A 17,001-nucleotide genomic window follows, 5' to 3' on the forward strand; every position below is an offset into this window, starting at 1 on the left:
ATTTTGGTGTAGAATCTAAATGCCATGAAAATGTTAAACATGACTGCCTATAATTGGTTTACATTTGGCACCCAATTCACTTGCTATTGCCATAAGTGACACTTTTGTGCCTAAACCTGACCATATTTGTCCTGGAATCATATGCTATCTGGGTGTGACCATCCTAAAACAGATGGCTCATCCCATGCCATATGACACCCAACTGTATCATTGCCAGACATTTTCCAAGCCTGTCCTGTACCATATGTGATATACAAACTAAATGTCAAGTGAATAATATAAATTCCACGATGGGGTTGGATTTGAAATATTCAGTTTCCATTTCACATTCCATTTCACCCAGTTGTGTCTTCATAACCTACACTTTCAGATTACATCCACAGACCCATATTACAGTTATTATTAACAATCAGAGCTCTTAAAAAGGACAGTGATAAGGACTGCGGTTTTTAAAACTCTGCTACGACTTCAGAATGAACTTGGGGCCTTTGGGCTCTTGTCCCTTGTTTGAATCAATTTAACTCACTATAGGAGAAACTGCAGCACAAGGGTCCAGTCAATGATGATAGCACTGTCCTTGATTTGTGCTAATGTGGTAACGGATTGATTAAAACGGAAAACAATATTCCACACCATAACAAAGTCCTAATGTATTCTCAGTGTCTAATGACTTTTTGTAATGGACAATTTGCTTCCTTAATATGGCCAGGGAGTCCCAGATGAAAGCGCGGGAGGGGGAGACAGAAAAAGAGGGATGGAGTGGGTGAGAGGGGGAGAATTTGACAGGAGAAGGCTAATATAAAAGGTCATCTTTTCCACTGTAACTATTAGCATATCTGTAAGGGGAAATTCCTAACAGGCTTTTAATTTCTAGATTACAAATGAAAGAGCTGGATGCAATCATTTAAGCATTAAATATTTTTATTCTTTTCTGTGAATGGTTACTTAGGACTCAACTAGATTTCTTTCGGGTTTGAAACAAACATGTAATAATGAAATCTTTCTAGACTAACTCTTAGGTCTAACACATTTAATTAAATTCCACATCAGCTGATAACTCAATTTAGCAGATCACTACAGTCTACTTAAGCTATACTGTATTTTTACTGAATAACCAAATAAATAAATAAATAAATAAAATCCAACCAAAAAAAAAGGTCAATAGTGACTCTTGGATAAACATGTTAAAGATGTTTCCTTCATTATTAGCAATGTGAAATCCATGATAGGTGTACAATAAACGACAAAAAGACAGTTCACTGGAGAATCACTGCACATTGCACAGAGATATCCCAATAGCAGGCCAAACATAGTTGTGTTTAGGGACATTACCACCTAGTTATACCAACAGCAAGTGTCTTGTGGCCTAACTGTAAGCAGCTGCATGTCTTTTGGTAAATATATCAAAAATAGTCCAAATTCAACCAACCATATATTATACAGAGATTGGGCATTGGTGCCTCTGTGTTTAAAATTCTGGGCTACAGATTGGAAGGTTAAGAGTTTAGCACTGCCAAGCTATCACTGTTAAGACTTAGAGCAAGGTCCTTAACCTTCTCTGCTCCAGGAGTGCTATTATGGCTGACTCTACGTACTGACCCCAGCTCCTTCCAAGCTAGGCTATGCCAAAAGAGAAGTTCATTTCACTTGTACATTTGTTAGGGATATAACACAATAGTAATACATTATGCCTAAGGAAAGAACAATGTTTTGTAAACAAATACAGATACAGCTTTTCTAGAAAACTTGTCGGAAAGGTTCACAGGTCATCTGGTTGAAACTAGAGGTGTGCATGAGAACTGGGATCCTGTGGGATGCATCAAAAAGGTTTTGATAAGAGAGCTGGAGGTTTTTAGTTTCATGCGGGTGTAAGCGAGTGGTCACATAAGAAGCTTCTGGGACAAATAAAGACCACATAATGTACACTAACAACATTCATTCATTTATCCTTAGTAACTGCCTGGTCAGGAACATGATGTTTAAAGACCTATTATGACCTTGAGTGATGTAACTGAGGATGTAGAATTTACAGACCATGCTCAGAGTGCTGACATTTCTACCTCTGAGTGTTTTCCAGTCTCTCCAGTGACATAGTGGTAGATTTCATAGGAAAAAATAATCCAGTTTAGGCCATGTCCACTTCTGGTTTAAATTCAAATACAAATACTTCTAGGAATATTTGGAGCACTAAGCAGATACAGATTCAGATATTGGTATTGTCTCTAATGTATGACAATAAAGGCTTCCTTTCTTGGTACCACAAGTGACCCCATTGGTAACACTTTCAAAATTTGCAGAATTAACACTTGCAGAATGAAACTCAGATGAAACTTTGCCATTAAAGTGTACTAGCTTTTTCACCAGGCAGTTTTTTTGTGTTTGGTGTCTAACTGCTGCTTCAAGCTTCAAGCTTTTGCAGCATTTCAATTTTGGGCCATAAGCTTGTTCACGTTCTAGTCCATATCGTCCCTGAGATATGGTCTCATCGAGGATGAGTTATGGCAGTGTTCTGGCGCCCAGATTCGGATGCGTTTATTGCCATCACTCCACTGTGGTATGTGGGCCAAATGGCAGTGGTAAGTGTGGGCCAGCACTAGACCATCACTCATTTGATGTCTGGGCCCACACTGCATAGGACATGGGCGAGAATCCAGACACAGAGAACCTCTTAAGGGAACAATATCACCTTTCACTTTGCTTCAGTGGTCTTCAATGCGAAATCAATTTACCTGGGTTTTTTATTAAATAGAGGTGCGTGTGCAGTTGTGTGCAGTGATTCAGGAGAAATTTGTGAGTGCAGCAGCATCAGTGTGAACTCTGAAGGGTGTACATAAACACAATATAAGTGTGTCCTTGTGGCCCGGAAAGACTTACTTCCCTTACAAAGAAAACAAGAAGTGCAGTTTTGTAAACTGGTCTCAATAGAACAGATCTGGGTCAGTATAGAGGAATATCATTCATTCATTCATCTTTAGCTACCACTTTATCCAGGTCAGGTTATGGCATTATAGTGCTCACCATTATTGCTAAATGTTGGTCAGATTTTTATATTATGACATAAATGTATTTTCTGCACAAGGACATATTCCTAGATGATATAATACATAGGACATAATGCATGGGATACTGTTTTTCTCATTCTTCTTCCAAGACTCATACACAGAATGGTATGAAGAAGCAATGCTAGGGCTGATTTCTTTCTACCCCAGCATGCAGATTCATGTAGTCTATCAGTAACATTCGTGTCAGGTGTTTACGCAGAGCCTAGATTTGATCCGCATGTGGGCTGATATTTTCCAGACACATCCATAAAACGTTAGCAGTGATCGAGAAGGCGTGTGTGAAATACAGTTGCAGGTCTAATAAACGCGAACAGAGTGGATTACCTGATGAATATCCTATCATCCTCCTTTCCTCAATATATGTAATATAATATATCATTATATATAATTATAATTATTATGTTATTATTGTAACAATACATGATAGCATGATTACCAGTAGTCATTCAAATGCATCAGTTCATCTCTGCCAAGTAAAATACACTCTTAATCTTCCCCCAGTGCTGCAGTCCCCATGAGTCATTCCGTGAATAACAACAGAGCCGTGAATAACAACCACAACGCTTCTGATTACTGCTCTTGATTTTCACTCTTATAATGCTGGTCACTCTTTCATTCCTTTGCTTTCCTACACATAACTCATACCCAACACACGTTTGTAAATTTTGCACAGTGCTCTGAGGGAGGCTCTTTGTATTCAGACCTTTCTTTTTTTACTCCTGGTGAAAAAATAAAATGAAATAAAAACAATAAATAAATAAATAAACACCAGAAATAACGATAGCCAGGATCTTGAGACACAAACTGAAATGATATCTTGTGGCACTGTTTTGTTGTCATTTGTAATTTATAAGTTAGTTGCTTTAAGCATGCAACGTTCTCTTTGTATTCTTTCCAGTTTTGCCTGAGTAAACAACTTTGCCAAAGTCAAAAGCCCCCAAAACTAAAAGTTTAAGCACTGTTCCTGCCAGCTGGTCTCTTTGATGGGAGCCAATTGTTCCAGGCATGCCTTTACAATGGATTATTTCAAAGGGAAGACGTGCCACGGTGAATTTCTCCCTGGGATCGGAAGTCTTTTACACGGGCTGCCTTAAGATGGCAAGAAATAATCTTTACCCTGTCAGAAACAGTGTGTAGTTGCAGTTATACTTAAGAATACACTATATACACACTGGTTTAACCAGGCTACTCGCATAAAATGATAAGTTTATAAGATTACACTCAGTATACTCACTTTGGGTTTTTTTTTTTTTTTTTTGTAAGTGGATGTATATGGATCATATAGAATACATTTTTATTTTTCAGTTTCTTATGGTGCTCATTTAAGAGTTTTCACAGGTTTTTTGATCCATTTATATGCGTACCAGAGAAATTTTAGAGAATACCACCATGCAAGAGTTTCAGTTGGTGTATTTCACAATGCGGATTTTGAAAGAAATGAAGGTGTATCAGTAGAAATGCATTGCAACTATAGTAAATGCCTATAAAATAAAAATAACAGACGGGGTGATTCCATGATTGGGGTGCCATTTGGATTCTACTAATATTATATGTGTATATATATATATATATATATATATATATATATATATATATATATATATATATATATATATATATATACACACACACACACTATAGCAAGTTATATATGTACTATATATACTATATATACTATATATATAGTGTAAAGGTAAAGGACATTTTAAACATACGCTATACATCCTTGTTGTGGAAAGGCTTTCCACTAGATTTTGGAAAGTGGCTGTGGGGATTTGCCCATTCAGCCAGAAGAGCACAAGAGGTCAGGTGAGGAGGCCTGGCGCACAGTCGGTGTTCCAGTTCATCTCAGAGGTGTTCAGTGGGGTTGAGGTCACGGCTCTGTGCAGTACACTCAAGTTCTTTCACACCAACCTTGGCAAACCATATCTTCATCATTCTCGCATTGTGCACAAGGGGATTGTCATGCTGGAACAATTTGGGCTTGGCCATTTAGTTCCACTGAAAGGAAATCTAAGTGCTACAGCATACAAAGACATTCTAGACAATTCTGTGCTTCCAACTTTGTGGCAAAAGTTTGGGGAAGAACCACAAAAGGCTGTGATGCTCAGGTGTCCACATACTTTTGGCCATGTAGTGTAGGTAAGGTAAGTGTCCTTCAAAACAACCCATGTACATGTTAAAATAAAAGTAACTAATAAAACCTCTATAGCACTTAGAAAACAGCACTTACCCTTTCCCAGCACACTATAATTACACTTTACCTTAAAATATAATCATTACAATACTTGGAACTATTTTTGCATTAATGTGTGAATCCATTTAACATCTCGTGCTTAAAAACATTTAAGCATGAATCCATTTAACATCTCATGCTTATTTTCCATGACTTGTCCATTATGGTTATGAAAAATGTTCATTTTAATTTTAGTGTCACACAACATTCATTTAACCCTGTTACCTGATCAAATTCAACCCTATGAAATACTTGGAATATACCATATGCTGCATGTTTAACAGGAAGTTGCATGATCAGAATTTCCTGAAGATCATGGGAAGAAGTTCTCTCATTCATATTTTTCAAATTAAGTAATGATTAGAACATCCTTAATGCCCTCATGCCATTAGCGTGGATGCTAGTTAACCACATTTTATGTATTTGCAAATTCTATGCAAAAAAAAGAGACTTTTGAATGCATACAATACGTTTTGAATGAATACAATATGTTGTCTTAGATGTTGCAAATGAATCATGTTAATTAAATAAATCTTCATTTTTAAGAATTGTTAACATCAAGCTATCCTATCCTTTTAATGAAATACGGCTTGTTGGACGTATAAAATGTATATACTAAGTGACGTAGTATACGTACAGTACTGTGCAAAAGTCTTAGGTTTTTAGTACAAACTTTGTAGATTTTTAATTTATGACTTCTACATTATCGATTCAGTACAAAAACATGTCAGTTTTCCAAACATTAGTTTTCCAGCACAAAATTAATTGTTACTGAAAAATGTTTGTATGTCAGTAAAGAAATCAAAATATTACATAAGAGACACTTTTCAGACAAAAAACATAATGAAGGCTGCTGGGTTTCGCTGCAGAAATAAGAAGCAAGTGTGACAGTCAAAGTCTCCAGAAGAACTGTAGCTGGTTCTGCAAGATGCTCAGTAACACTTACAGCTCATTTCCTTATAAAACTGCACTAATTATACCTGAGACTACTATTTTTTTTTTTAAAGCAAAGGGTCATCACACCAAATATTGACTTTATTTCATTTATTACTGTTTCCTGCCCTTTATAGATTTTATAATGTAGAAACATTTTAATCTTATTATTTTTGAATCTTTGCTTTACAGCATTTCTTTGCATGTACATAAGACTTTTGCACAGTACTGTATATCCAGGAGTATTCAGGAAGCAACTGCAGTTTAATTCAGTAATGATAGTGGATGTCGTAAGTGCCAAAACTAGTAGCTATTTGGAAAAGTATATACACTGATAAAGCCCTCATTTTATCAAGCGACTAGGTTTTTAGCTTAGTGCTTGCTAGCTTGCTTGCTAGCTAATGGCTTCTGTTATTTATAAGCTATACTTTTAAGAGTGTGTATTTTGAGACTGAGAGGACGCAGTAGTCAAATCCTCTCTTTCATGAGTCATTCTTAATATAACCGGAATTCTTTTTTTCTAAAATGTACAACCTTATTATTGGGCGGCTTTGGGTCTTAGGCTAAGCTGCAGTTCTTTTATTTCAGATATCATCATTTACGTTAATAGTTTTCTGATTATTGTTTATGTTTAAAGGGCCCTATTCGCCAGAATCCTAAGGACCACTGTCCTCAGAACTGCTCTAAACCCGATGCCACAAAATCTCAAACCACAGAGCCTCCTCCTACAGAAGGATCCACTGAGGTAAACCAGGCTCCACCTACTGACCCATCTGGCTGGCTCGCTGTGTTATTAGATGCCGTTAAAACAGATTTAGTAAGTACACAGCAAGCATTTGGAAGGATTTAGAGCTGCAACTAAAAAAGGAGAGACATGCAGATATGCAGGCTGTGAAGAGATGCTGGGTGAAGCTTCTCACTGGTGTAATGGCCACCATCCAATCTCTAGCACAGAAAAAAACCTTGAATAGAGCGGCGCACAGGCGTGACATATTGTTCACAGTGATGATTTGTTAAAAAAGCTGGCATCTTGCTAGGTCTGCTTTTGTAATCCACGAACATGTAGCAAGGGTGCAAAGTACAGTTGGCGTCCACCCACATGACTGGAAAAAAAACAAGCTAATTTCAGCAATAAGTGGCAGAGAAATGGCAGAAATCGTGGTAGAAATGAAAGCAGCAAAACAGTTGTTAGAAATTCACCCTTGATATAAGCGACCAAGAAAAAGATGCATGAAAGCTTGTTGGATATTAGGAAAACAGGCAAAAAATGACACAAAGAAGTGTGTTTACACACTCAGTAAGGGTAACTGGACAAAGTTTTAAATGTTAAATTGAACTAATAAAATGACAAGAAAGTGAATAAATCAGCAATTATTTCCTCACTGATGTTAGCATGAACCGAGATCAGCTGAGTGCATGATGACGATTTTCCCATTGACCCATCAGAACTCATTTCCCATTGTAAACTTCTTTTAGAATTCTTTCAAATTTGGCAATAATGTAGTTTTTCTATATTAGATTAGGTTATATATGTAGAGGTAGGCAAGGAGTTTTTCAGTGAATTAGGAATGAAATCTTTAAATGTGATTTTCTGTTTTTTTTTTGTTTTTTTCACTTTTAGGGGTTTCAGTGTAGTCAGAACTATATACAGTACTGTGCAAAAGTTTTAGTCACATGTAATGAAATGCTGGAATGCAAAGATTAAATGCTTTCTGCATACAAAAAAAAAAAAAGTTCTACTATAAAGAGCAGTAAACGGCACTAAACCGAACGTCAATATGTGGAGTGACAACCGTCTGCCTTTAAAAATTCATCAGTAGTCTCAGGTACACTACATTTCTTACCATTTTTAAGAACATTGGCTGGTAGGTTTTTCTAAGTTTTTCTAAGTTTTTTCAAAGTCTCCATTTCTTCTGGAGACTTTGACTGTCACTCCTGCTTCTGTTTTTTTTTTTTTTTTTTTTTTTTTTTTTAAGTAATACCTGACAGCAATATTTAACCTTCTTTATTGAAATAAAAATATTTTTCTGTAATATTTCATTTTGGTTGGAAAAGTAACATTGGAAATCTAGTTTTTTTTTTTTGTTTTTTTTTTTTTTACCAGTCATTCTGAAATCAAAAAAATTAAAATAATGTCTGAGCATATCCTCTTCAATGGCTTTCCAGAGATGTTCACTGGTTTTTCATTGGTTTCCTTGCGGCACATGAAACCACTGGTCAAATCTGGTTTAAAAAAAAAAAGGTTAGATGAACACAATCTACCATTTGGTGACTGAAGAGGTCAAGCTTACAACAACAGAGCCAAGATAGAAGGCAAAGAATCCTCATGCCTACATATTCCTTGTGCCTAAGTTTGACAATCCTAAAAAAACATAAGGATTTGTGAAAAGGCCTGGAGAGAAAGTGGTGAGAAACCTGGATTAAATGTGTAGAGGCTCTACCAGACTGAAGAGGTAAAGGAAGCTCTGCACCAGTGTGGGACAAGGTCACTGATGGAAACATCAGGACTAATGCTTTCAGATTGTAAAGATTTCAGCCTATAGCCGGGTTTACACTGCACGATATTTGGCCTGTTTTTGCTGTCACAGGCACAACTATACATGGTAAAGTATAATCTTTGGTCATGAGATCGGTGTTCTTAAGATGCATAATGTAATATTCTCACCACCAGCTGATTTAGTGTCTCTGTGACCAAAGACAGCCGAGGACAAAGTTCTAGTAGTGTCTGATATTTTTCATTAAAATCTCAGAGGGTAAACGCTGCTATGACACTTGTCTAAAATCCACCAATAGGAGGACGGCATATGATTACACAAAACTCACAGGAGATCTACATACACAGCATTGGCGAGGGTGAAATGTAAACAAAACATATGGGATTTAAAAGAAGGAGTTTGTTGAATTGTGACGGCAGACAGAATGTCTCTGTAACATGTCTTTCAGGTGTGTAGCTAGCTAAGCAGCATGCAAAAACTCTGTTCAAAGAGTTTATTTACTATTATGACAATGTGAAACTATTTTTATGCTTTCCAGAACTTTGAGGAACAACAAACCTGTGTTGTGTCGCTGCACACCCAGAATGGCAGAACATAGTAGCTATCTTTATTGTTTAATCTGATATGAAGTACACATGTTGCCGCACGTGTTCATCATCTCGTACAGTGTGACCACTGGAATCATACTGTGTACAATGAGGGATGAATGTGGATGCCATGCTAAATCAGAAGAAGCTAAAATGGCTTTTGCTTTGCCTGAGAAATGAATTAATTTATTCAGTAAGTGTCTTTATCTTTATATTATGTTATTGATATATGGGAGGCTGTGGATCTGGATCCTATCCTGGAAACACTGGGTGCAAGGTGGGACACCAGTCTATCACAGGGCACCACACACACACACACACACACACACACACACACACACACAGGCATAATTTGGTGTAGCCAATCCAGCAATGTTTTGGGAGGTGGGAGGAAACTGGAGAACCCGGTGAATAACCCACATGAACATGTGAAATTCTGTACAGACAGAAACTCAAGCTCAGGATCAAACTAAGAACCCTGGAGCTGTGACGTGGCAAGACTACCCACTACACCGCAGAAGCACTGCTGAACCTTTAATGATGGTGTGCATAAAATTAGAGGTAACTTTCCTTACGACTAAGACATGAGGAAATGTTTGTCGCTCTCACACAGATACAGACAATTTCAGCGTGCTCTTAAACTTCAGCAGTCTGAATTATCTACTCAGGGCGACACATTTATTGATTCCCTAACAGCAGTGATGCTGACAGCAATAGCAGGGCATGGGCCCTTGAGTTAAGAAACTTGCCACACACACTTTCACCTGATGTGACCCTGTAGAGCCTCTTATCATTTATTTATACCGATCACTGAGTTTTTGAACCAATTTTTCAACAGCCTTTCATATTGCAATAAGCTGAACCATTGTGGAGAGGAGTTTTTCAAAGCTAAAACAAAAAATATACTTGTTTTAAAATATACTTGTGATCTGTAATGCCCCAGGAGCATTTCGCAGCCTTGCATTTCCCGGTTAGAATCTGAGAAAAGTATCTGAGGAAAAAAGTGGTTTGATGAATTGTGGTGCTAAGAGTGAAGATCTTTCAAACTACAATTGCAAAGGTGACAATGTTTTCATGACTAAATGAATCCCGACATACTGTATGTGCTGTAATGTTTATAATTCTCTAGGTAGCATTGTGGTTTATACCACAGCGCTGCTGAATTCTCGGATGTGATTGGTCAAAACGTGTTGATTAATTTCCTATAACCATAGCTCTGACAGCAGTTCCACCTGCGAGCTTTGTATTAATGTGCTTGTGTCAGCACTTTGTAACAGTCAGAGGTAAAACTGTAACTTTAAGTTTTCCACCCCTGAGGAATTTGCACTTTCTGGTTTCTTGGTAACATGAGAAGCTTATTAACTTCGAGAGAGAAAAAAGAGTGGCTGGTGAAGGAAAGAACAATTATAGCTGCTATAATGTAAGTGAGAACAAAATCTAACTTGTTTCACGGACGTTCCATAACATTAAATGTAGCTAGAAATGGTTAAAAAGTATGATGTGTCACTTATTGATAATTTTTGTAAAAAAATGGAATGGTTGGCATATTTCTCTGGCATAAGAGGAATAAAACACTTCAGGACTTGCCGGTGTAAGAAAATAATCAACTTCCCCCTTTAACAGCACATCCATTTGTATGTTTTTCCTTACTTAATTATGTATAATTTATTTACTTATCAGTTTGTTTGCTTATTATTTAAAGTAATTTTTGGTACAAAGTTCTACTATTTGGACTAAGTGTGAACTTTTACACATTGATGTGCTCTTATGTTTTCACACTAAACCTGTTCCCATTGAATGTACTGCATTGCATGTTTTATACAAACTCTTTAAGGAGCAGTTTGTCAATTTTAGAACCTTCTGCTGCCCATAAGGACAAATTTCAATTACAGTAAAAACACTGAGTAGCCATCCATTACTCCCTTCTAGTTAACTTTTACAGATTTTATGCCCTCTGTAGAAAACTATGCATGCCTGAAGAGCTCTTTTCTGGCTGAGTGTGGAATTAATTTCAGGGCCAGAAAAAAAAAAAAACAGAAGCCCGAATTGAAGAAACAAGCCTCATTCCTTGTATGGAAATATTGTGAATAACAGTTTCTTCTAAGCCACTTTTGGAATTATATGTTTATTAGATATCTAGAAATATTTAAAACATTATGAATTACAGCTTTAATGCTAATCAAATTGAACAGAGAAAGAAACTACTTCTATACTTCAACTTATACTGATGCAGTATTTTTGTATTGCTACAGACTTTGCTGGCTAGGGATAAAGTTTTGTTGGTGAAGACTTTGACAAAGTTTTGTGTCAAGACTTTGTGGTTCATGCACCTGCTTGCTTAAGATACATGCTACATTGTCAAATGAGTAAGCCTAAATGGCCTCAGATCAAGCAACAGAAATGTCTTGGTTTTGGTTTTTAGCTCTCTGTATTGGAAAATGAGAAGAGAAATAGTGGCTAAGTAGCATGTGATGAATTTTGATTGTACTTGATTTTATGCAAGGAAGAAAATAAATCAGAAACTCCCACCAGGGGGAGGCTTGCTGGCAGAAGACGCCGAATCTACTGCTCTTTAGCTGAGAGAATATATCTAAACACTTTAAGCATGTGCTGCACGCCTCATATTTTGGGCACAGTGCACCAATACAGATGCTAATTAACCTCATTTATCAAGCCAAATAGCTGAGTCAGCACAACGATTCAGCTATTTCATTTGTATTTTTTGGGGCTCTGGAGTATTCCAAAAAAGAATCTATTGCAGTCCATCAAATTAAATTCCCATAAGCCTTTTCACTGAAATATGCCCTTGTTTATCTGTTACAATTAATATTTAATTTTCAATGTATATCAACAGAAATACGAAACATGATCCTTGGCCAAAATTATTGGTCCATTTAGGAGTAGACAAAAAAAGGAACTATGCATGCTATGTAAAGGATGAGACAAAAATCTCATCACTAGAAATTATTCAGTTTGATTTTTAAACATTAGCAAAACCAGATGCTAAAGCTTTATAGCAGTTAAAACAATTTACAGCATTATACTTCATAATAATCAATTACTTCTGAAGAAACTCCTGTCTGGCTTGATCACGCTAATGACTCACTCATAAAGGAGCACTAATTAAAAAGATTCTGTCTTTTTCTTTCTTTCTTTCTTTCTTTCTTTACTATGCTAGTTTGTTGTATCTGTTGGATCTGTTGAGTCTGTTTAGTCCGGTGAAGTAAAGCCAATTAGATACAGTCTCTACATTTCTACATTTCTGTGATTTTTCACCTGACAGAACCAGTACTCCTCAAGCTAGCATGCACCTAACACTGCTCAGGTGACACTGACAGTTCACGAACAGTGCGACAGGAACTTCCAAACTCCTGACTGACTTGTTAGCGAAGAAGTGGAAAGTCAGCAATGTGTCAACGGGCTTGTTTTCTTTCCAGCATTTTGCAAAAACCATGACTGTTGTTACTGGATTATTTATTTGTTTATTTTCACTAGGTTGTGAGCTGGATGCTAGCTTGCAGAAAAAGCTGTTGGCTCTTGCCAACATGGGGGAAAACCTAACAAGCTAATATTTGTGGTAATATTTTTGGAAACCAAAGAGACAGCATAAATAATGTCCTGATTTAGGGCAGGAGATCGGTGTGGTTTCTGAAGGAAACCTAGCTTTAGTGTTAGTGCTAATGTGCAAGCTAGCAACGTTGCTTTTCCCTGAAACATGTGTAAGGCTACAGCACATAGTTCGTTAACTTTGTTGTTAAATTTAAATAATGAGCAACCTGACCCATTATTGTTTCAATAAGAACGTCTTTATTTGGAGCTTGCGTGCAGAACTACCTCAAAAAGGCAAAACCGCTAAACAGTTTTATGCCAATACAATGCAATAAAATACAATATAATACTGCCCTAAGATTCCTCATTATCGCGAAACGCAGCCTAAAACATAAACATTAGACTTACAAACTGAAATGCTCTTCTGATCTGCCACTTACACAATGTATTTTTCTACCATACAAATACTAAGTAATGTATATTATTGTAATAATGCAGTATTTTGTACATTTTTATGTCTTCTTGTCAATCCTTGTTTGTTCATCTGTTACAATTTGTGTTTAACTGTCAGTGAATATCATGCTGCTTTGGCAAACTGAAATCCTTGTAACAAATAATTACTTCTAGGTGACCTCTTTTCAGCAGTCTCATTACATTTCCTTTTGATCACAGCACGAGACAACGAAGACTGATGTCTCCCTCAGGATCTCCACAGCAACACGTTTTTTTTTTTTTTTTCCCTCCACAATCACAGCTCATCCAGCTAATGTAAAGGGGACATTAATAAATTTTGCCATCAATTTTGCCACACACTACAAAAAACACCTGATACTATTACTGCATGACAAACCACCCAAAGGGAGGATGTGTGCTCTTAAAACATCAAGTGAACAAGCAGATTGTGTTATTGAATTACAGCAGGAGTTGGGAAACAATTAAGTTCTCATTACATTCCTCACACTCACTGACAGGGGAGCGGAGACAGGCAGCAATTTCTCCTTCCCATAGATTAGATTAGCCCATCATCAACGTAATTCCATTGAAGTTTGGAAGGGCGAGTGCCTGCTAGGAGATTAGCTGCTAATGGCATGCTCTTCAGCCAGCCCTGCCCGGCAGTTGAGAGATTGATGGAGAGATTTTGAACCAGAAGGGAAATTTAAGCAAATCCCTTCTCTGTAACGGAGTGTTAGACAATTGGACAGCACCCGTTGCACCAAATCATTTCTCCGCACTGGGCTTTGATAGTTCCCGTGCTTTCAAGCTTGGCCTTAGAATAACAATAGGATGAGGAAGTGCTACTTTTAATCACAGGATTACTTTTCTCTGACTCTGAGCATCAGTGGAGTCTGATTAACGTTCGGCTGAAAGGAAAACAAAGAAGCCGCTGTTTCCACACTGGCTTTCGGTTCACTTCAGTGTTAAGTGAAAATTGAATATGAAGATTGTTGTACAAATGTTCATTATGTTTTAATCAAGATGTAATTGGATTAAATTGACATGACTGACACGTTGCCAAAGCTTTGCTGCTGCCTAAGCAGTCAGGGAATACTGATACTGCAATTTGAGCATATTGTGCTACATGTCATGCAGATAACCTGGTGTGTAAGCTTGGCTGATCTTTTAATATCAAAAAATAAACTTGACTATGCAGAACATTCATGCAGGACTATATAATTAGCTCATTTGTATAGACGAAGAAAAAACACACATCAGGTAAATTAGTTAACGGATTGAATATGTTCTCTGTTTTAAAAGACACCCACAACCAAAGAGAAAAAAAAATGCACACTGTAAAAAAATTATCAATCATAATACTGCACACCACTGCAATTTCTCAAGACCTGTTTTTTTATATATATTGAGATTTATTGCCCTGTTACGTGCAGGTGACAGATATCAAACTAGCATGCGTTCGTCCCCCAGCATCCCTCGCTCCTGATGCCTCACCTGTGTCAGCTATAAAAAGAAACCCAGCTGATCCCTGCGACACAATGCTGCATTATCTCCACCACCAGACGGAGTGGATCAAGGAAATAACACCAGCATAATGGGCATAATTGAAATGATCGATGCCATCGGCCATCAGGAAGCCAGGAACAGGCTGCAAAGCCTTATGGGTGAAAGGAGCGCATGAGTTTCCACACGATAGACTCTGGCTGGCTGGAGTTTCATGCATGAGAGATTTAAGATGGTAAAGGATGATGATCCATGAAATTTATTTTTAAGAGAGAAGCTGTTAAATATATTTGTAGCCATTGTAAATTGTGTTGTGCAGGTTTTGAAAGTTACCTAAAACAGACATCAAGACTTTTTGCTAAGCCTTTAAATTACTTATAGTTGTGCACGTTTTATTAAAGTTTATAATATTGCGCTGCTGAATTCTCAAATCTGATTGTTCAGAAGGTGTAGGCGGATGCTTTCTGGTTTCTCTGTAACATGCCAGGCTGCATTTTTTGTCTTAATAACTTCAAGAGAAAGAAAAAATAGAGGCTGGTGAGTGAGGGGCTGTTTATAGCTGTTTAAAGTCATAACAGGAAGTGGATAAAAGGTCATTCTTTAATACATTTTTTAAATAAAATGTTAGTATTGGCAAATTGCTGTGGTACACACAGAATAAAACACTTCAGAACATACTGTTGTATAAAAATATTCAACTTTCAGGTAGTAACAGTAACTCTGCTTTTCGTCTTCTATCTTGTTGTTATTTCCATCATGCTAATGGCTCTTCGATAATGGAATATTAGCTAAGAAACTTTTAGCAGTTGTTACCATTTAATATGGTTATCAAAATAACCCAGTCTATGCATTTTGTCATGTCTTTGTCACCATATAGCACCAGAATTCCCCAAACTAGCATGCAGCTAACACTAATCTGGTGACATTTAGATATCTCTGGATTGTTCTAAAGGTAAGAGCCAAGGTATGAAAAGACTGGTACAAGGGCTGGGGAAGCTTAGCCTGTAGTATGAAACAAGAAATAACAGCACTAATTGTTTTGATCTTTTATTTCATTAGACCGTATGTTATTGTATGTTATTGTATGTTATTTCATTAGCTTCTCAGACAAGTTTTGTTTTCAAGTACTTGTTTTAATATACCAGGACTAACTTGTCCTTGACTCACATTTGTTGAAATTTGTCAATTAAAAGGATCTGTGAGATGCTGAAGATCGAATCAGCACAACTGCAGATTAGTTAATAAAGCTGCTTAGTTTAAAACACTGGGCAATGAATCAATTTCTTACTGTACTGTACTGTAGCTATACAGCTGACATAACGTCTTCACGTTGCTAGGTAGATAACATGATCTATAGTTAGCTAGATACGTTGTTAGTAATGCCATGTGCATTTCACAAAAAAGGAAACACGTATCTTGTAAGATAGTCACATAATTGTTTTACTTATGTGACATTAACAGGAAAATTCTTATAATCAAAGCTAATAGGACTATAAACATTCAATCATTCGTTCATTTCTTTGCTTTTCCTAGTGGGAGTCAACAAACTGAGAAGGTCAATCCAGACATATCTATTGCTGGCCACAGATTCTAGGTCCTCCTGGTGGATCACCGGATATTCCCAAGAAAACTGTAAGCTATAATCTCTAAAGTGAGATTGCCTGGATCCTGGATCTGCCTCAAGGTCTCCATCCGGTTGGATGTGTCTGAACAGCTCTAGCGGGAGCACACCAGAGGCATCCTTGTAAAGTGCCCAAACCACAGCAACTGGCTCCTCCGGTGTTCTCTTGAATTGTCAAGTTCTTCACCTTATCATGGAAAATAAAGCCCAGCAACCTTGCAGAGAAACCTCATCCTCAAGACCTTATTCTTTCGGTTGCTACTCACAGCTCGTGACCATAGGATTGGGCCCCTTTGTATATTGAGAACTAGTCATGGCGAAGGGGCTTGTTTGTTTAAGTGAATGCTCCCAGTGGGGTCATCCTTGGTGAACATATCTGAGGGAAGAGGTCAGACAAAGAGTGATCCTAATGACCCCATGAAAAGTACAAAAAAGACTACTCTTGTCTGGGTGGTTACCAGGACCCACCCCTGGAGCCTGGCTTGGGGGTGGTGTCCACACATGAGTGTCTATTGACCAGGCCTCCCACCTAACCTGGTCAGGCTCAACTAGAAATGGTAAT

The sequence above is a fragment of the Pangasianodon hypophthalmus genome, chromosome 20 (genome assembly GCF_027358585.1).
Source record: "Pangasianodon hypophthalmus isolate fPanHyp1 chromosome 20, fPanHyp1.pri, whole genome shotgun sequence".
NCBI classification, from domain to species: domain Eukaryota; kingdom Metazoa; phylum Chordata; class Actinopteri; order Siluriformes; family Pangasiidae; genus Pangasianodon; species Pangasianodon hypophthalmus.